The sequence below is a fragment of the Macaca nemestrina genome, chromosome 19, assembly GCF_043159975.1.
Source record: "Macaca nemestrina isolate mMacNem1 chromosome 19, mMacNem.hap1, whole genome shotgun sequence".
Classification (NCBI taxonomy): domain Eukaryota; kingdom Metazoa; phylum Chordata; class Mammalia; order Primates; family Cercopithecidae; genus Macaca; species Macaca nemestrina.
The window spans coordinates 17658577-17679357 of record NC_092143.1 but is presented as its reverse complement, the minus strand read 5'-3'; the positions used below and the strand labels follow the sequence as shown (position 1 = coordinate 17679357).

The 20781-nt window shown below is 39.4% G+C and overlaps 1 protein-coding gene and 2 long non-coding RNA genes across 4 annotated transcripts in view; 1 reads left to right on the top strand and 2 right to left on the bottom strand.

Annotated features, from left to right (window-relative positions):
- The window catches only part of LOC105477008 (PH domain and leucine rich repeat protein phosphatase 1), a 267523-nt gene that overhangs the window by 41438 nt on the left and 205304 nt on the right, over positions 1 to 20781 (top strand). The window lies entirely within an intron of this gene.
- LOC105477005 (uncharacterized) lies at positions 1525 to 4417 on the bottom strand. Its single transcript, XR_003016919.2, has 4 exons — positions 4343 to 4417; positions 3935 to 4040; positions 2993 to 3055; positions 1525 to 1659 (listed from the first exon to the last, which is right to left on the bottom strand). It is a non-coding gene; the product is annotated as an uncharacterized lncRNA (long non-coding RNA).
- On the bottom strand, positions 9464 to 17943 carry LOC112425773 (uncharacterized). Of its 2 annotated transcripts, none has more exons than XR_011616832.1 (4): positions 17866 to 17943; positions 13631 to 13740; positions 11745 to 11789; positions 9464 to 9594 (listed from the first exon to the last, which is right to left on the bottom strand). It is a non-coding gene; the product is annotated as an uncharacterized lncRNA (long non-coding RNA). The 2 variants fall into 2 exon arrangements; XR_011616833.1 differs by lacking the exon at positions 9464 to 9594 and adding an exon at positions 10268 to 10370.

Genomic DNA, 20781 nt, shown 5'->3' with positions numbered 1-20781 from the left:
CTCATGTTGTATTAATTATCAAAGAGGGAGAGGGAAGCTTCATATACATCATTATCTACTCAGGGAGCCAGGCTGATGGAGTGAACACTATCTGGAATGTTGCTGGCTACCAAAGGGAAAAGAAAGTTCTAGAGGGCTTCAGCTCACTTGGCAAAAGTGGCATGGCTTACCCAGCCACCAGGGAGCTAGGAAGGATGATCCTGCCATGTGCCCATAAGGAGAGGAGACCCACACATTTAGCATGCCATCGTCTGCAAGTAATGGACAGCCTGAATCAAACAAGCTTAAATAATCGGGGGATTATTATTTCACAACACTGAGAATCCAGAAGTGGTTGGGATCTGGACCATATGTGGTATGATGAGGAATTAATTGATGTCCTTAAAGACTTTAGTTTTTTCTCCCTCTGAGCTCTGCTATCCTTGACTTGGCGGTTTGCTCTCAGGCAGGCTTCCCTCTTGGCCATATGCTGCTGTAGCAGTTCTACATAGTACTTTTGGAAATGACTGTCTAGAGAAGAGGGAGATAGGAAGAAATGGATACTTTTCTTTAAGAAAATTTCCCCAAAGCCCCCAGTTAGGTTGCCCACGTATCAGTGGGAAGAATTGTAATATACCCATTCTAAACCAGTTACCATGATTGGTGTGGAAATGAGAATCTCTTTGTTGGAGTTAGGGGCAGGGTTGACTTTCTCCTGAAGCACATGGCTATTTGCAGGACAGGTAGATACTTCAACACAAGTGGGGTGTAATCAAGAAGAGAAGTGTAGAATGAGCCACCAGCAATGTTTGCCATACTCACTGCAGTGCATGTACATACAATTGAGACTTTTGTCTCTAGAGGTGATAAGAGATGCTAATTTTTGATGAGTGTAATATGGTACGTCAAAGGGAGACTTGAGTGGGCAAGGGATATCCTTAACGTTAAAACTTCTTTTTCAAGCAAAATGTCATCATCTGTACAGATGTCAACATTGTATGCAAAACACTGCAGTAGGTGCCAGGTTATACTTTACAGGAAAGACAAGGCCTCAATACGTAATCTCTTACTAGTTTATAGAACGACTACTGAAACAAACAGAAACCTACATGAAGCAAACCAGTAATGGGCCGATGTATTTAGTACCTCTGAAACAGTTCTTGTTTGAGTGTGATAAAACTCAAGTGTGAATTTAATTAGTTTTTATTTCATTTCTTGCTGTTTGTTAGAGATTTGTTAGTAGTGTACTGATGTCCTTCTGTGTTTCAAATAAGGCTTTGTGTTTTCTTTGCGGTTTTGAAAAAGGTGTGTTTTAATTTTTCTCTTTGTAGTGTGGGCCATACTCAGCTACTCCCCATTTGGGGTGTCCCCATTTTAACTTCTCAAATGTTTGCTGCTTTTCTGTTCTCTTAGGGCTAACCTTCGCTCCTTTTCTGATGTTGCTGACTTCTGAAACTGGCAGTGTGCTGGTAGAGGTAGACTCTTGTCTGTTATAGCTTAAATATAAAGCTATAAACACATATAGTTTTTCTTCTCTAAATTCTTTGGCAAGACTCCTGTGGTCCTCAGCTGGCACAGAATACCTGGTTGCCTTGGTGCTTGCTTACCTTGGGCCGCCCTCGTGCTGTTTTCCAGTTTTTCAGCTCTCCTTGCGGCTTGCTCTTTCACCTGCTTACAGACCTGTGTGAACAGCTCAACCTGTGAGTATTTCCTGCAAAAACCTTTTCATCTTGCCCATTTGGCTCTGGGCCCTTAAGGTGTTTTCATGAGCAAGGCCTTTTTCATTGGTGTGTTGGGATTCGAAAGAAGTATGTTCAATTAGTTTTCAGCTGTGGAAAGTTCTAGGTTAGGGACACTTTTAAATAAAACCTCGTAGGTTATAGTGTGGTAGAGACAGCATGCATTTCGACCCCATGAGCAGAGTTTCTGCAAATGTAAAATGCCTTTTTTTCCAAGTGCTCTAAAAAATATACATTCGAGGCCGGGCGCGGTGGCTCAAGCCTGTAATCCCAGCACTTTGGGAGGCCGAGGCGGGCGGATCACAAGGTCAGGAGATCGAGACCACAGTGAAACCCCGTCTCTACTAAAAATACAAAAAATTAGCCGGGCGCGGTGGCGGGCGCCTGTAGTCCTAGCTACTCAGGAGGCTGAGGCAGGAGAATGGCGTGAACCCAGGAGGCGGAGCTTGCAGTGAGCCAAGATCGCACCACTGCACTCCAGCCTGGGCAACAGCGTGAGACTCTGTCTCAAAAAAAAAAAAAAAAAAAAAAAAAAAAATATATATATATATATATATATATACATTCGAAGTTTATTATTAGCAGAGAGTAGAAATCTTTTTCCCTATCCTAAGAAAATTTGTTGCACTTTGGATGGTAAAATTGTAATTGTAACTTTTTTTGTTTTTTACCCTTTAGGGTACATTTACCAAGTAAATAATTTTGGCTTTCAGTAATTCATAACATAGCTTTTAAAAAGACAAAATGAAACACCTAATTCAGGCCAGTAAACTGACATTTCCAAGATAAGGGAAAAGCACTGAGTAACTTGGAGGCTGAGTAACTTGGTGAAGATTTGTCGTCTAGTAAATGGGTATCCTCGTACTCAGCCCATGCTGTTATGATACTATTCTCTCCTTACTCCATTTCTTTAAATAAAAGCAAAATCTTTATTTCTTTGTGCATCTTTGGGTAGTCACAGAAACCCCTAATTAGCAAGCAAATAAAAAAATTTAGCTTCTTTTTGCTAAGGTAAAGAGCCTCTGACACCTTAACTAGATACTATTGAGTGGATTGGTCTGAGGCAGAGATGAGACATTTTGTTAAGTTTATAACTTTCCCTAGTAAATCCATTTCAGAAAAAATTTCAGTTTATGACCACATTTGCATTTTGCATGTGGAAAACCCATGCCACCAGAGTGAAGGATTTCCTTAGGAGTTAAAAAAAAAAAAAGATCTTTCCATCTCTTTGAAAATTGCTTCCTTTTAAGGATAATGAACCAAATGCAAATTACCTTCTTTTCACATGGTGATTGCAATAAGGGGAGAATGGAGGCTCTTGTTGAATCCAAGTCTTTCTAAACTAAGGAAAAAGGAAAATTTTGTGTCTAATTCCTATGTAATGTTTATAGAGCCGACTGTGATGTTCTTGAGTCAAAAACAAGATTTATATGGAAATGTTGATTTGTTGAATTTGTGAGTCTACTTTGTGGGAAGTACATAGGATAGAGAGAACATTCCTTAAGACAATTTTTAGCTACTTTAAAAAATTACATAAATATGACAGAGGGTGATTTAGTACTATGTGGTGGGATCCGTATCAACAGTTTGTGTACCTATAATGGTATGGAGTATATCAGATAGCCCTGTCATTTAGTGAGAAGACTGCTGCAGAAAAAACACAGGTAAAAATAATTGTCTTGCGACCTCAAAAAGTTTGGAAAAATGTTAAAAAAAAAATTTAAACATTTCCATAACTTAAAAAAATCTCCACTCCCCTGTAAAATGAAAACTCTTTTCAGCCTTAGGTCAGTGTGTACTTTTGGAGATTCTGTTGTGTTTGCAGCTAAAATGTTTTTGAATTTATTCACAAAGATATTTCTTTGGAAATGCAACAGATAGAGATAGAGGATACATGGAGAGATGGGAAGAGTTAGCTATATTGAGTATGTCCTCATTTGTGTCTTTGGCTTAAGTAATATTTGTCAAAATCTCTTGAACATACTAAATATTTGTCTGAATTTCAAGATCTTGTTTGAAATGTAACCACACTGATATGCTTACTTTCCCTTGGTGGCTATGCTTTGATGGCTAAAATTAAGGACTAATAAAGAAATAACTAATTCTACCCACCCAAATTAATCTTGTTCAGAATTATTGATACCGTCGTTTCTGTAACTGGTGGTTGACTGACTCAGTTAAGAGCAGGTTTTGCCTGAGCATTAAAATCATCTTACCGTTTACATATCATTTCATCATTTGCTGTATTGTTCCTCCCCTTCCTCAACCCAATCTTCTCTTTTGCAGCCTTGCTCTTTCTTTGGGAAATTGAAAACTAAAACCCTGGGAATGAAATATATACTTAGTGACTAATTTCATCTTGGGTTAAACGGATATGATTCATCTAATTTTTATAATCTTCTGGCTGTTCTCAGACCTGTGTCTCTTTGCCCCTTGGGTTCCATACTTGTCTTTCTATTTTTATTTTTATTAGAAATGATAGTAGTGCCCCCAGAATACTGGAGGTTGAAAACCGGGAGTTCTAGGGGCTGAATACTAGTGGTCTACAGATTTATGTTGTTTGATCAGTGTTGTGTTTAATTTTTAAAAGTTAATTGTCAGTATGAAATAATGAGATTATTTACAGTCTCTCTTGAAGCACAAAATCTGGCAACACCAGGCCCACATTCCTGCATGAAGTGAAGCAGCAGCTGCCTCTGTAGATGATACACATGGTCTCCTGTTCCCAGTCCCGTTGAATTCCCTTCATTTTATATTGCTTGCCTGGGCCCTGTAGGCATTTTCAGTTTGTAGTCTGAGATCTGTAAGTTTTCTCATCACAGATGCGTTCCTATTTTTGTGGTATTAGGTTTTCTACCTTGATTGCTGCTGATGCTGTGATAGCCTGTGAACTGGGGAAAGCAATGTGTGGTTCTGGCAGCCAGGTAGAATTGGGTTTGATTCCTAGTTTCACCGTTTACCAGTTTTACGTCAGCTCCCAAAGCTTCCGATTCCTCTTGTGTGGAATGGGTATAATCCCACCCCCTGGAGTGGTTGTGGCCTCAATGCAAGGCTCTCTCTGTTGCCCTTCTTTGTTTTTCTTTCTCCACATCCACATTGTAAACTAGAGAACATAATTTAATTTTGTAGGAATTCAGAGTTTGAGGAGAGGAAGGATGCATATAAAATGGGATTTAAACAAGGTGGGTTTTTTGTTTATTATTAGTGGCCTGCTTAGCAAAACTTGATGAAATTTAGTGATACCTCTTGGAATGAGTGTCTCCCTGGCATTATTTTATTTATTTAATTTAATTAATTTATTTATTTTTGAGATGGAGTCTCACTCTGTTGCCTGGGCTGGAGTGCAGTGGAGCGGATCTCGGCTCACTGCAAGCTCCGCCTCCCAGGTTCACGCCATTCTCCTGCCTCAGCCTCCTGAGTAGCTAGGACTACAGGCGCCCGCCACCATGCCCGGCTAATTTTTTGTATTTTTAGTAAAGACAGGGTTTCACCGTTTTAGCCAGGATGGTATCGATCTCTTCACCTTGTGATCCACCGTCCTCGGCCTCCCAAAGTGCTGGGATTACAGGTGTGAGCCACCGTGCCCGGCCTTATTTTATGTTATGTTATGTTATGTTATGTTATGTTATGTTATGTTATGTTATGTTATGTTATGTTATGTTGTGTTGTGTTGTGTTGTGTTGTGTTGTGTTATTTTCAAGACAGGACTGCCTAGGCGGGAGTGCAGTGGCACAGTCATGGCTCGCTGCAGCCTCGACCTCTCTGAGCTCAAGTGATCCTCCTGCCACAGCCTCCAGAGTAGCTGGGACTACAGGCACCTGCCACCATACCGCCCAGCTAGTTTTTTGTATTTTTTGTGGCGATGGGGTTTTACCATGTTGCCCAGACTGGTCTTGAACTCCTGAGCTCAAGCGATCTGCCTGCCCTGGCCTCCGAAAATGCTGGGATTACAACATGAGCCACTGTGCCTGGACTTCCCTGGTGTTTTTAATAACTATGCTGCATATGTGCAGACTCTCTGGAGATGGACAAATCTTGTTAAAACTTAAAAGGATTGCAGCATCTCTTTCAAATATTCTGGAAGGAATGGTGATAATTTAATAGTACAGTTTTCTAAGCAAGGTGTTAAAAGAATATGGTTTACTAAGAAATGATGGTATTAGTAATGTAAAGAAAAAATACAGGCCTTCTACAAATTTGAAGTAGAGGTACTGAATTTGATACATTTCTATAAGCATTTTTCTTTTTTTAAAAAAAATAATGACAGGGTCTCATTATGTTGGCCAGGTTGGTCTTGAACTCTTGGCCCTGAAGCAGTCCTCCTGCCTCAGCCTCCCAAAGTGTTGGCATTATAGGCATGAGCTGCTGCACTGGTCCTCCGTAAGCTTTTTTTTTTTTTTTTTTTTTTTGAGCTGGAGTTTCACACTTGTTGCCCAGGCTGGAGTGCAGTGGTGCAATCTCGGCTCACCAAAACCTCCACCTCCCAGGTTCAAGCGATTCTCCTTCCTCAGCCTCGCTGGTAGCTGGGATTACAGGCATGTGCCACCATGACTGGCTAATTTTGTATTTTTAATAGAGATGGGGTTTCTCCATGTTGGTCAGGCTGGTCTCGAACTCCTGACCTCAGGTGATCTGCCCACCTCGGCCTCACAAAGTGCTGGGATTACAGGCATGAGCCACTGCGCCCGGCCTGTGAGCATTTTTTAAAAATTTAGAAAATACTAGGAAAAATGTGCTACACTCTATCCTCATTATAATCAGATGATCTTAAACGTAATAAAGATCTAATAGCTTTTACTTAGTATGTGAAACCTAAGTAATAGTATTTTTTATTCTTAATAACAATTAATATAGATTTTTAAATTAATAAATTATAAGTGCTATTAGTATTCCTCACTACCCAGCTAAATAGAATCCTGTTTTTGTTCTAAAAAATTGACTATCTGCATTTGTAAAGCTATGGTTTTGATGTACTTTGTATCTAGTTCAGGTCACTCATCTGTGTTGAACAGATTGAGTCCTAAAGAGGGAATTGATTGTTTAGGATCCTGTAAATAATTATCGGCTGACACTGAACCCAAATCTTTTCATTCAGTTTATAATCTTTCTGTAATTACATAAAAAAAAAACTTAAGAAAATTTCTGTTTTCTTGATTTTTATATTTTTTTTGTTTTTTTTTTTAATCTTTTTTGTTTTGTTTTTTTGAGAAAGTCTCGCAGTTTCGCCCAGGCTGGAGTGCAGTGGCGCAATCTCAGCTTGCTGCAGTCTCTGCCTCCTGGGTTCAAGCGATTCTCCTGTCTTGGCCTCCTAAGTAGCTGGGACTACAGATGTGTGCCACCATGGGCCCAGCTAATTTTTAATCTAAGTAGGATATAAATTGCTCAAAGAAAATACATTGCATGTATATAATTCATTTTAAAATATTGATTATTTTCTAATTTTACCATAATGGTTATGATAGAGGTGTTTATGGAAAAGAGTTCTTAGTGTTTTTACCCTAGAAATATAAATTGTAAGATATCTAAAACACAGTTGTTACCTTTTAACACTGCTTTAAATACACTTTGAAGCTAAATCCACAAAGTCTATCAGTCTAAGGATCCACCTAGCCAATTAAAATTTTTATCCAGAAATTTTCCCCGTGTGACTCAGTTACTAATTTTTTTGTTCTCTAGCAATCACTTCTCCCTCCGGGCTATGCATGAGCTCCCAAGCTGTGTAGAGAAGTAGCCAACCTGTGTAGCTAAAGTGGTTGCAGTAACTTGTCTCTTCCACTGCTCTCTGAGTGTCCTTTTTTCTGCATAACTCTGCATGCTTCTGAAGTAAGTATAGTGTGAAACCTGAGCTGTGCTCTCTGACCTCCAGTGGAACTCAGGAGGAAGCAGGGTGCTACCAAAAAGAGGGGAAAACTCACCCAGTGCTTTTCCTATAGGTTGGGTAGGACCCTGGACAACTGCTGTCTTCAGCCCTGGATTCCACCTTTTGCCAGGTTTTCTAGTCTCCTGTGCAGCAAGTCATGCGAACACCTCCTTCAGCCTTTTGCAGCCTGTACTGAACTGCTCATTGCACCCTTGTGTTGGGGTGGAAGGAACCCTGAGACTGCTACACAGCTGCCATTTCTGTCTGATTCCTCTCAGATCTTACTCTTTCTCAGTCCCTCGTTTTTAAGTTTTCTCACTGTCAGAGACAGTCAGTCCATGGTGGTGTGACACTATTGTTTGGTGACACTATGCTATTCTCTACTGTATGTCTTTCTCTGTCTACTTTCTGGACTCTTTGACATCATACCTCTGTCTTTGTGACTTTTTCCAGTGGCACCAGCGATATTTTTTTCTGTGGGGCAGACCTAGATTCTGTCTCTTCAGTTGATAAACACTTAAACGCTCAAATAGTTTCCATCTTAAAAATAAAATCAAGCTGGGTGCGGTGGCTCATGCCTGTAATCCCAGCACTTTGGGAGGCCGAGGCAGGCAGATCACCTGAGGTCAGCAGTTCAAGACCAGCCTGACCAAAATGGAGAAACCCCGTCTCTACTACAAATACAGAAATTAGCTGGGTGTGGTCGTACATGCCTGTAATCCCAGCTACTCGGGAGGCTGAGGGAGAAGAATCGCCTGAACCTGGCAGGCAGAGTTTGCAGTGAGCCAAAATCAAGCCGTTGCTCTCTAGCCTGAGCAACAAGAGTGAAACTCCATCTCAAAAAAACCAAAAACCAAAAAAAAAAAAAAAAACATTTTTACTTGCAGCTGCTGTTCTGTTTTCTTATCCCTCTGTTCATTTATTGGTAGATTATTCTTTCTCACCTTTCATTTGTCCTCAGCCCCATCCACTTTGGATTCTGACTCTTCCTTATTATGGATTTAATTTTCTTGTTGGTCATCAAAATGAGGATGCTAGTCACACTTACATCCTGTGGTTCTTGGGGATGAAATGAAATTGGGGATGAACCAAAATGGGGATGCTAGTCACACTTATGTTCATCTTGGGATGAAATGGGTTCTTTCTTGTGCAAGGGAGGCTGAGGCAGGTGGATCACCTGAGGTCAGGAGTTCGAGACCAGCCTGGCCAACATGGTGAAACTCCGTCTCTGCTAAAAATACAAAAATTAGCTGGGCCTGGTGGCGCATGCCTGTAAGCCCAGCTACTCGAGAGGCTGATCACCAAAATGGGGTTGCTAGTCACACTTATGTCCTAGGGTTCTTGGGGATGAAATGGGTTCTTACTTGTACAACTCTTGAAGTGGTGTGCCTGGCATGTGACGAGCATGCAGCAGATGTGATGCTGGCTTTCATTATTATTGGCTATTTGCCATATCCACGGATGTCATCTTGTCCCTTGTCTCCTTTAATTATTGACAGAAGTTGACACAAGTGATCATCTCATCCTTTAAAAAGTGCTTTCTCTCTTCCTTTGGCTACTAGGACACTTCACTGTCTTTTTTTTCCAGTGTCATTGGCCATTTCCAGCTCCTTCATTAGTTTCTCTCCACTTGTCCTTTAAATGCATGTATTTCTCAAGGATCTCTTCATCTAAATGTCCTTCCCTCAAATTGCTGTCTTGTGCATTTTCCTTTTTAGTTAATGCTATTATATCCTCCAAGTCACTCAGGATTGTTACTGTCAAATCATCCAGAATTCTGTCTTCTCCTTTGTCTCCCTTTTCAGACCACTCCAAAGCTGACTTTTTTTCAAATTTTGTTGGTTGGACCTGCCCCATTGTATGCATGGCCTTCTCATGTTCGATGCTATGATCCCATTTTGGATGTCTGGTCATTCTCTTTTTCTGTCTTCTCATTGCTGTCAGAGTTATGTTTCTTAAAGTTCAGCCCTAATGTCACTCCCCATTGCATGAAGTGGTAGTTTCCAAAGAGGGGTGCTGGCATAATAGGAAGTATGCAAATAAGTATATTTGGATATGAGAGGAAAATATTAAAGCTGTATTTATGCTTAAGTAAAGCTTTATTAATATTTGGTGCATGCATTGGTACCTTTATTGGATCTATAAGCCATTTGCTCATATATCTTGAAGTACCCAAGGGAAGAGTGCAAGATGAGTTAATGGTCCTCCACTGTTTGTTGCTTCTCAGCATATTACAGTCTATTAAAGCTTACATGTACCTGCTTAAGTGGATCTGCAGGGTAAAGCATGTAGTTTTTGAGATGCATGTGTTCTCAAAAAGGGTAAGTGACTTAAAATATTTGCACAGAAAAGGAGAATTGGAGATAATCTTAATAATGTAAGATGAATAGGATTTAGATAGGTGGAGAGGAAAAATGTTTCAGTCAGCAAGTTCAATGTGTGGGAACTGGGGAATGTCAGCCTGGCTTTGGGGGCAACTTGAGGTTCCTTGGTGCTGTGTGTTGGGGAAGAACTTTCTTTCTTCTGATTTCATGTTTGCATGCTTGTATGAGATGGGCATTCACTGGGATAATCCTCTCTAGAAACTCCTTCACTTTAGTCTTCCCTAGGGGCGTAGAAGTGACTTATCTTTGAGTTTGGAAAAAGGAACTGGGCCTGTCTAGTTTCAGCTCACTCCTTTCCTACAGATCTTGCATTCTGCTGTGCTTGTTCATGCTGTGAGTTTTATAGGGGCAGGCCTCCTCAGGGAGGCCTCTGCCTGTCGAGCTGTACCTGTCAAGCTGTACCTGTGACTAGGTAGAGAAATAGACCTAAGCTACCTTTTCCAACCTAGGCTTTATTGGTAATAAAGCTATTATCTGTGTATCTGTATCACTCTATATAATATATCAGGTGTATATTATATATCAGATAAATACATATTTTTCTTTCTGGCTTTCCTGTCTTACTGGTTTTGAACTTGGGCTGGAAAAATAAGAGTGTTAAATATTGAATCTCTTTTACTTCAACATCAAAGACTTCATCTTTAAAATTGAGTTACCAATCACTAACTCTTAAGAGTTATGTGAGGGTAACAAATTTAAAATGAGAAGTTTTTGAAAGATAAACTGTCTACAGATGTATATAGATTTATAAATGTTCTTGGGGGTGGAAAGTAGAAACAAGCTGGGACCTGTTATTTTATAATTAACTGCCATCCACAGATTAAATTCTAGCTCCTGCCAGCCACTCTCCTGCCAGATCCTTGGATTACAAGAAATGGTGGAGGGGGTGGCAGTGAGTGGATATAGCAAATGAAACATATCTTGCTTTGAACATTTAACTTGGTATCAGGCCCTAAATCATAGTATTATGATATCTCAGTATATGGAAAGGAGACAATATCAGATCAGGAAAATTAATTTTCCAGCAGGAATGGGGAAGGTTAAAATACATAATTTCAAAGGAAACCACTAAAACAGAGATTCCTTCGGTTTTTCAAAACTGCCACAATGTTATTTGCCCTTCTCTCAGTTAATGGAACAGTGGGAAATGTGCTTACATTGGCTTAAGAGAGCCAAAACCACAATTCCTACTACCACTTGAGAAAGTCCTAGAATTTGGGAGAATAAACCCATTACTGTATAAAACTAGAGAGAAAATCATTTGCAGTTTTCTGCTGAATTTGATCCATTCTTCCGTACATGAAAAGATACAGCCCATATATGGCAAAACCCAATTCAGTTTTTGAGCGCTTTAAATGAAATGATTGAACAGTTTGGAGCATGACTTGCCTGTGGCATAGGCATGAAATCTTAGGTAGTGACTCATGGGAATTACTGTTGCCACAGAGTTTTAGAATGCAAGAATTGATCTGTCTCTGAAAATATTTATATTTGATTGCATTTCTAAATAGGTAAGTGGGTAACAGCTGTTTGAATCTGGTGGCGTGTGTGTTTGGAGGTATGGGGGAGAATTTTGACTGTACTGCTTTTGTGTTAGAGAAATTGTGCTCTTTTATTTTTTCCTATCTGGTTTAATAGAGTACAATAGCAGAAAACCAATCAGTTCAGGGAGTGGCCCATTTCAGTCTGGCCCTCTTCATCCACAAAGTGGTTTGGAATGAAAAATGCTAAGATGCAATATTTGGCTGGCACTTAGATCTAAGAAAAGAGAATTGACTTAACTGTAGCAAAGAGAGTTGATGTGAGGCTCAAGTCATCTTAGGGCTCCTAGGAGAAGATGAGAATCCATTATCACCTCTATATCTGGGGAGAGGGGTGTTGCCAAGAAGGCCTGTTTTGTAAGTTTGTTTTCATTGACACTGAATTTAATTTCTGTCTTAGAAACTATCCAGTAAAGTCTAAAGTTAAAAGTTTGAGAACTGCAATGTAGTAGTCAAATAAGCCACAACTTGGATGAAAAATTTCAGCTGCTATGATTAGAGCAAAACAAAAACAAATTAAAAACCAACATTGTCTGCCTTTTTCAAGCCCCTGATCAGTCAGTAGCCACCTTGAGAACCAAAGGGATTGAATACAGTGGAGAGGATCCAAAACCGGAACCAGACATGACCTGTCAGGCAGGAAGTACAGCATGAACTTTTATTGAAAACAGCTCAACAGTGATATCATTGGCTGACGATGGAGGAGGCTATTTTATAACTCTCTGGAATATGAGTTTAAAAATTACATTACTCGGTAAACAACAGAAACAGTACTACAAAAGGTTCTTTAACAACCATAGCTATCTGTATTATAGGCAAAAATGAGAAAATAAATTGGAAAATTCTCATCACCAAACCTTACCCAGATCAAATTTCGTTATCTTTGAATATAATTCTGCTGAGCTTAGTTACATGGTTATGTTAGAAATATGCAAGTAGAAAAAAGGCTGCTGTAGGCATTCTTAGTGACAATAATCAAACCATTATGTAGGTGGGGAGGAGAAATTATATGATTACCTAACAGTGAAAAAGGAGATGGGGGGAAAAAAGACTAAAGAGCAAATACCAGAAACTGGGTTTTATTAGGATAAAAGCAAACAATTTATGCTTTAGTAAGCTTTTAGCTATCAGAATTGTAATTTTAGTTAATAGATATCAAGCAAATGATTTATATGCTGTATTCTCTGGGGTGATGGTGGGGATGACAGTCTGTTAGTGATGGCTGCTATCCTCATTGATCATCAAGGTTGAATTAGAAATAAACTATTGAAAGTTTAATATATCATCTATAAAATGATTGCTAATAATAAAGATAGACTAAGTACTTAAAAGAATAACATTTAATATCTAGAAATTATTAAGAACTGCTCATTCACTTTGCATTCTATATCAAACATTCAGAGATTATTTAACTGAAAGAAACAAAGTGTGATTAGAAAGTGTAGATCAGAAATATATTTGAATTTTAGTGGAATATTGGATGTAAATCTTGACTAAATCATTTGGTGTTGTGGAATCAGAAGTCCAGAGGTAGGAATGTTCTTAAAGAGGATTTTATGTAATCCCTGGTTTCTGCCAGGCTGTTTTGAAGCATTTTATTTTAGAAAAAGTATTGACCAAGTGAAAAAAAAATGATTTCTGATTTTGAAATGAGTAGAATAACTAGATGTGATTGCTGTGGGGAGGGAGGATAAACAATTTTAAACAAACTCTTGTGTAATCATGCTAGGATTCAAAGGATGTATTCTTTGTTTCTAAAATGCACCTTTTAAACATTCACAGAAATGTCACCAAGATGGTCTGTCTTTCATATACCAGGAAAAATAGGCCATTACCATTTGTTGTCTGGGTCTGCATTTTTCGCTTTACAAATAATGTACAGAACAATAAAGGGATAGGGAGAACAGCTTTATTAGAATACTTTAATAAGAATTTAAGCATAGTATACCCAAATTCTTATTCTATGATGTATTCAAAATGCGTAACGTGTTAAAATGCAGCTAACTGTTCATCAACTGTTATACGTGCATCTAGAACATTTCCATCTTGTTAATACTGATTCCATATTTCAAATACATCTCTAATAAGTTCTACCTTATCATTACTTTTTGTTCTTCTTGTACTTACATCATCAAATGCCAAGCTTGAAGAACTTTTTGAAATCTTGAACAACTCATAGTTCTGTTGAAGGAGGCCTTCAATCATCTTTCCTCCATGTTTGCAACATATTTTTCTTCCTAGGTTTGTAAAAAGCCAATTAGCATCATCAATCTAATGAATATTTTTTATTTTCAAATCATGTATTTCCTGCTAGTCTTGTTTTTATTTTTATTTTATTTTTATTTATTTATTTTCGAGACAGAGCTTCACTCTTGTCACCCAGGCTGGCGTGCAATGGCGTGATCTTGGCTCATTGCAACCGCTGCCTCCTGGTTTCAAGCACTTCTCCTGCCTAGCCTCCCAACTAGCTGGGATTACAGGCATGCACCACCACGCCTGGCTAATTTTGTATTTTTAGTAGAGATGGGGTTTCACCTTGTTGGCCATGCTTGTCTCAAGCTCCTGACGTCAGGTGATCCACCTGCCTTGGCCTCCTAAAGTGCTGGGATTACAGGCGTGAGCCACCGTTCCCGGCCTACTCTGGTTTTTAACATGTGTCAGCTTGCAATCCAGTAACAACAATATGAAGTTTTGTTACAGGCCATTTTAGCAAAATGGTGTGGTTCAAATTCTTATTGTAGAATATTGCACCATGTAGTCCTTCCTGTTGAATAACTTTTTGGATGAGAACACCATACATTCTTTTTGCATTTAGAAATATATTGGTGATGCATCGGTTCTTGAATTTGAGAAAATCCTTGTAGGATGTCTTCATTAAAGATTCATAGTTTGGATTTCGCTTATACAGATTGAATATTCCATTTCCAAAATGTTTGAAACCGGAAGTGTTTTGGATTTTGGAATTTTTTTGGGGGGAGAATATTTGCATATACATAATAAGATATCTTGGGGGATAGGATCCAAGTCTGAACACAAAGTTCATTTATGTTTCCTATACATACACCTTATACACATAGTCTGAAGGTAATTTTATATAATATTTTAAAATAATTTTGTGCATGAAACAAAGATGATATACATTGAACCTTTAGAAAGCAAAGATGGGCCGGGCATGGTGGCTCATGCCTGTAATCCCAGTGCTTTGGGAGGCTGAGGCGAGTGGATCACCTGCAGTCAGGAGTTTGAGACCAGCCAGCATAGTGTAACACCATCTGTACAAAAAATACAAAAATTAGCTGGGCATGGTGGCGCACACCTTAATTCCAGCTACTCGGGAGGCTGAGGCAGGAAAATCGCTTGAACCTAGGAGGTGGAGGTTGCAGTGAGCCGAGATTGTGCCATTGCCCTCCAGCCTGGGCGACAGAGTGAGACTCTCTCAAAAAAAAAGAAAAAAGAAAGCAAAGTTGTCACTATCTCAGCCATTCATGTGGATCATCTGAGGTGGTTTGGCATCACCATTGTTTCTGACTTTGAATTTATATGCTACCATTAAGCAATCATTTTCTTATACTTATTCACACATGAGTTCTTAACAGTGAGAAATATGACATACCATTAATACAGTGAAAAAAGAATGTGCTCATGGTAACTAAGCCTGTAAGCAGAAAAGCATCAACAGAATTACCTGTACCATCTGTTAAACAACAGCAGCCCCAATGAACAATGGCAGGCTTTTAGTCTCCACCTATAACGCTGTGTTTTTGTTTAAAAATTCACCCATCCGTACACTGATGACTTTGTGTTTTGATTAAAAGGTTAGTGTACACGGTGCTTTTTTAGGAGAGAGGAAACATCAGAAGCAGTTGAGGGACCAGGAAGTGGGTCCTCTAGTTATGAGGAGGCTTTCTGCTGGATGGCTTCTAAAAATGTTTCCTCTAGAGTCATCTGCGTCATTAACAGTGGTTTTGATCTTAAGATGTCTCTCTTTGATTTTAAAAACTGGTATGATTGATACCTTCTTCTGTTAAGAATGCACGCTACTCTAGGCCTTCAATAAGCCCATCAGACATTTTCACCTGTCATCAATAAGCACTTCTTCTGCCGTGTTAACAATGTCCATTGCCTGCTTCTGGCATCTTATTGGCACTCAAAAAGTTTCAGGTTTGGGAGCATTTCAGATTTCTGTATTAGGGACATTCAGCTGTATAATCAGTTTTTTCTTCTCCTTTCTTCTTTCTCCTCCCTCCCTCCCTCCCTCCCTCCCTCCCTCCCTCCCTCCCTCCCTCCCTCCCTCCCTCCCTCCCTTCCTTCCTTCCTTCCTTCCTTCCTTCCTTCCTTCCTTCCTTCCTTCCTTCCTTCCTTCCTTCGTTCTTAGGGACATTCAGCTGTATAATCAGTTTTTTCTTCTCCTTTCTTCTTTCTCCTTCCTTCCTTCCTTCCTTCCTTCCTTCCTTCCTTCCTTCCTTCCTTCCTTCCTTCCTTCCTTCCTTCCTTTCTTCCTTCCTTCTTCTTTCTTCTTCTTCTTCTTCCTCCTTCTCATCCCCCCTCTTCCTTCCTCCTTCTCGTCCTTCCCCCACCTCCTCCCTTCTCCTCCCTTCTCCCTTCTTCTCAGAATCTGATGCTAGATTTGTTGTCATCTGTTTGCATTCATCTTCTGACTTAACTGTGCTGTGTCTCCATTTGTCACTTCCCTTTGCCATTTTGGGCAGAAAATGAAAAATTCTGAATTCTCAACTGTGTTCAGTGAAAGCTGAAAGCAGACTATAAAGTTAGTATGTTTAGTCTAAAACTCTTCTGGAAGATTATGTAATATTTTGGATAATGCAATAAGAAAATGAAATGGTGATAATATAGTAATAATTTATTTCATCATTATATCATGGAAAATATGGTTCCATTTTTCTTTAGTCTTTTTTAAGCGTAATTGGCAATAATTGATGTGTAATAATGAAATAATTCTTAGGGTGATGAGATACAAAGTGCTTTAAGATATAGGAAAAGCGAGATCACTAGGATCCCATAATATATCTTAGGTTGATGAAATGCTCCAGTAGACCCATCTGGCTTGAAAGATAGTGAATTTTATTGTTTTTTAAAAATAATTAAATTTAAGTTGGGCATGGTGGCTCATGCCTGTAATCCCAGCACTTGGGGAGGCTGATGTGGGTGGATCGCATGAGGTCAGAAGTTCAAGGCCAGCCTGGCCAATATGGTGAGACCCCATCTCTACTAAAAATACAGAAATTATCTGGGCATAGTTTCACATGCCTGTAGTACCAGCTACTTGGGGGGCTGAGGGATGAGAATTGCTTGAACCTGGCTGGTGGAGGTTGCGGTGAGCCAAGGTTGTGCCACTGCACTCCAGCCTGGACTACTGAGCAAGACTCTCAAAAGAAAAAGATTTTCTCTTTTTGTTCTTTGGAAGGTATCCGAGAAAATATAAAATTTACAAAATACAATCCTTGTATATAGTTAGAACTATTCAAAAAATAATTCCTTCCCCCATCCCCCCAGAAAAAGAACTCTAAAATTGAGTACAATGGACCTTCATGGTATGCTGAAGGCCAGTCAAGATTGTAAGCAGTATGTGATGTTCTTGGAAGCAAAAGGGAAGAGATGAATATGAGAAACAACAGGAGTAAAAAAGACTTGAATTTTGTCATGCTGGGAACCCTAGGCTGCTGGAGTTTTGAGAGTCTCCTTATTTAAACTCTAGTTTTTGTGGTACTGCTGAATTGGATCTACTCTAAGATCCCTGCCCCACTTAATTTTTTTTCTTTTTAACATTTTTCACAGGTTTTAGCTGCTGGAAAATATCAAGCAATATAATGGGACATTTGTGTTAGCTACAAGTCTCCATAGGTAGAAGGTGGAACATTGTCAAAGCCCTTCGAAACCTGTAATGTTGTTTGGGCTTTGTACATCATGAATTTTTTGGAGCTTCCCTATGGCCTTGATAGAGTTTGCCTTACGTGTCTCCCTGAGATAAAGTAGTACATTTCAGAGATGGGTATTGTGAGAACTTTGGGTACATGGAAAGTTTCCTTGTTGTTATTTTGTGTGTTTTCTTTATTCATACTTCTTTGCCTCCAGAACATGCCAGATTTTTAGGAAGGATAACTTCCTAAATAAAAATATTTTTGGGGTGAGGGGGATAGGTTCTGTTTGTTTGTTGTTAACCAAAATTTAGTGTATTTCTACCCTAAATGTTGAAGCTCAAATAACTGAAATCTGAAAAGCCATTGCTAATGTTGCTGTGAATTTGGTAGAAAATGACACAGCCCTGTCTTAGTTCGTTTAGGCTGCCATTATCAAATACCATAGAATGTGTGGTTTTATAAACAACATAATTGATTTCTCACAATCCTGGAGGCTGGGAAGTCCAAGATCAAGTTGCCGGCAGATTCCATGTTGATGGAGGCCTGTTTCCTGGCTCATAGATGGCCATCTTCTCACTGTGTACTCACCTGGCAGGAAAGGCAAGGCAGCTCTCTGGGGCTGCTTTTATGAGGTCACTAATCCCATATGTGAATGCTTTGCCCTCATGACATAATCAGCGCCCAAAGGTCTCACTTCTAACACCATCACATTAGGGGTTAGTATTTTAATATATTTTTTTGTGGGGTGGAGGCACAAACATTCATTCAGTCTGTGTAGCAGCCTTATTGTGATATATGTACTGATTCATTGGCTCATTCTGCCTATTGTCCAAAATCTGATTAGCTTGGATAGATTTAAGGCCGGGTATAATATGTGGTACCGGTCAGTTTTTTTCTCTTCTTTCCTGATACTGTTCATTGCGGCAGAATTCAACTTTTTTTGCTCCTCTGTGATACTTCCGGATTGTTAGACACGTTGCATGGCATGGAGAAGTGCAAGGAGGTTGAAGTCAGATCAGCTTCATTTTGAGCCTTAGTCAGCTGCCAATTGGGTTTTTGACCTTGGGAAGGTCACTTGACCTCTCTGAGCCTCTTGTTTTTCATCTACAAATGGATTGCAAAGTTGTGATGTCTACATGTGATGATAACTGTGAAAGGTTTTGACATAGAGGTCACTCAGTAAGTCTTCACTTCCTTTGCTTTGACTGAGCTAATACCATAATGATTCCCACCCCTTCTTTTAAAAGAGGCATTATATATACACTTAAAATTGCAGTAAATTTGAAAGCGGTCTTAAGAATTTGTAGAACCCATTGAGATGATTATTTAAGGTAACAGTTTCATCTGTGTTCTTGACTTTCATTTAGAAACCTTATCCTTTCCTTTTGTGGTGTCAGCCTACCGACATTGTGGGCTCATTCTTTCTGGCTATAAAAGTGTTCAAATGTTTTCTGTGTACAAACAAAACTAATATTTCAGATCAAATGAATAGCCCACAAAATGGGAACAAACAGAAATACCTCTCAAAAAAAGCAAAAAATAAAACCCTTCTTAGTTCTCATTCCTATTTATCCACCTCCTTTTCTCTTGCTTTTATTGCTAATGTCTTAAAAAAATAACCCATAATCACCATGGTCACTTTAAAAGAATTTCCTTTTATTTCTAAAACTGATTTCAGTCCAACTTTCAACCCTACTACTCTATTGAAACTGCATTCCTCAGGTCACAAAAGACCCAATAGCAAAATCTGTGGGACACTAATAAGGCGTTCTTTTTTTTCTTGGAGATGGAGTCTCATTCTGTTGCCCAGGCTGGAGTACAGTGGTGCCATCTCAGCTCACTGCAGCCTCTGCCTCCCAGGTTCAAGCGATTCTACTGCCTCAGCCTCCCGAGTAGCTGGGATCAGAGGCGCCCACCACCACGCCCAGCTAATTTTTTGTATTTTTAGTAGAGACAGGGTTTTACCATGTTGGCCAGGTTGGTCTTGAACTCCTGACCTCAGGTGATCCGCCTGCCTCGGCCTCCTGAAGTGCTGGGATTCAGGCGTGAGCCACAGCGCCCAGTCCACTTGTAAGACATTCTTTTTCTTTATTTGCTGTCTTGTTCTCATCAAATCTATCCCTAGCCATTCTCATTACTTTTGTGTAGACAACTCCCAAAGCTGCATTCAGCTCACATTTATCTTTTCAGGTCTAAACTCATATATTCATTGGCTTTCTTGACATTACCACAGGATATCTCAATACAACCACAGTGTAGTGTGACTAAAGGCAAATCCACTTCAGCATGTATTCTTCATGTATTTTTTATCTCGACTAATGACACTATCATTCACCTAGTTGTCCACTTTTAGGTATAATTTATTGAGGTATAATTTATATACAGTAAACTGTCATTTAAAGTGTATAATTAGATCAGTTTTGACCTATATCCACCTGTGAAACCACCACCACAGTCAAGATATAACAGATTTCTGTCATCCCCAGAAGTTTTCTCATGCCACTTTGCAGTGTTTATCCTCTATCTACCCTTGCCCTAGGGAACCAAGTTCATTATCTACCTTTAGTCACTAGAGGTTCGTTTGCATTTCTATAATTTTATATAAATTACATAATTTATATACATTTCATATAAATATAAAATGCTGTATTAGGGTTCTCCAGAGAAAGAGAACCAATAAGATACCCTATCTATGTCTATACATAGGCATAGATATATATCTATAAAGAGATTTTAAAAATATATATAGAGAGAAGTTTATTTTAAGGAATTGGCTTGCTTATGGGAACTGGCAAGTCCAACAGTTTTAGGGCAAGCTGACAGGCTGGAAACTCTTGTAGGATTGTGTGCTGCAGTCTTGAGTTTGAAGTTTGTATGATTAGGCCCACCCACATTATAGAGGGAAGCCTACTTAAAGTCAACTGAGTGTAGTTAATCACATTTATAAAATATTTTCACACCAACACCTAGTGTAGCTTAGCCAAGTTGACATACAAAATTGAGCCATCACTTACTCTTTTTGCATCTGCTCACTTTTACTCAGTAGAATGACTTTGAGATTCTCCCAAGTTGTATTCGGTAGTTCATTCCTTTTTATTACTGAGTGCCCTTTTTTTTTTTTTTTTTTTTTTGAGATGGAGTCTCATTCTGTCACCCAGGCTGGAGTGCAGTGGCGTGATCTTAGCTTACTGCAACCTCTGCCTCTTGGGTTCAAGCGATTCTCCTGCCTCAGCCTCCCAAATAGCTGGGATTACAGGTGCCCGCCACCACTCCCAGCTAATTTTTGTATTTTTGGTAGAGACGGGGTTTCACCACATTGGCTGGGATGGTCTCAGTCTCCTGACCTTGTGATCCACCCGCCTCTGCCTCTGCCTCCCAAAGTGCTGGGATTACAGGTGT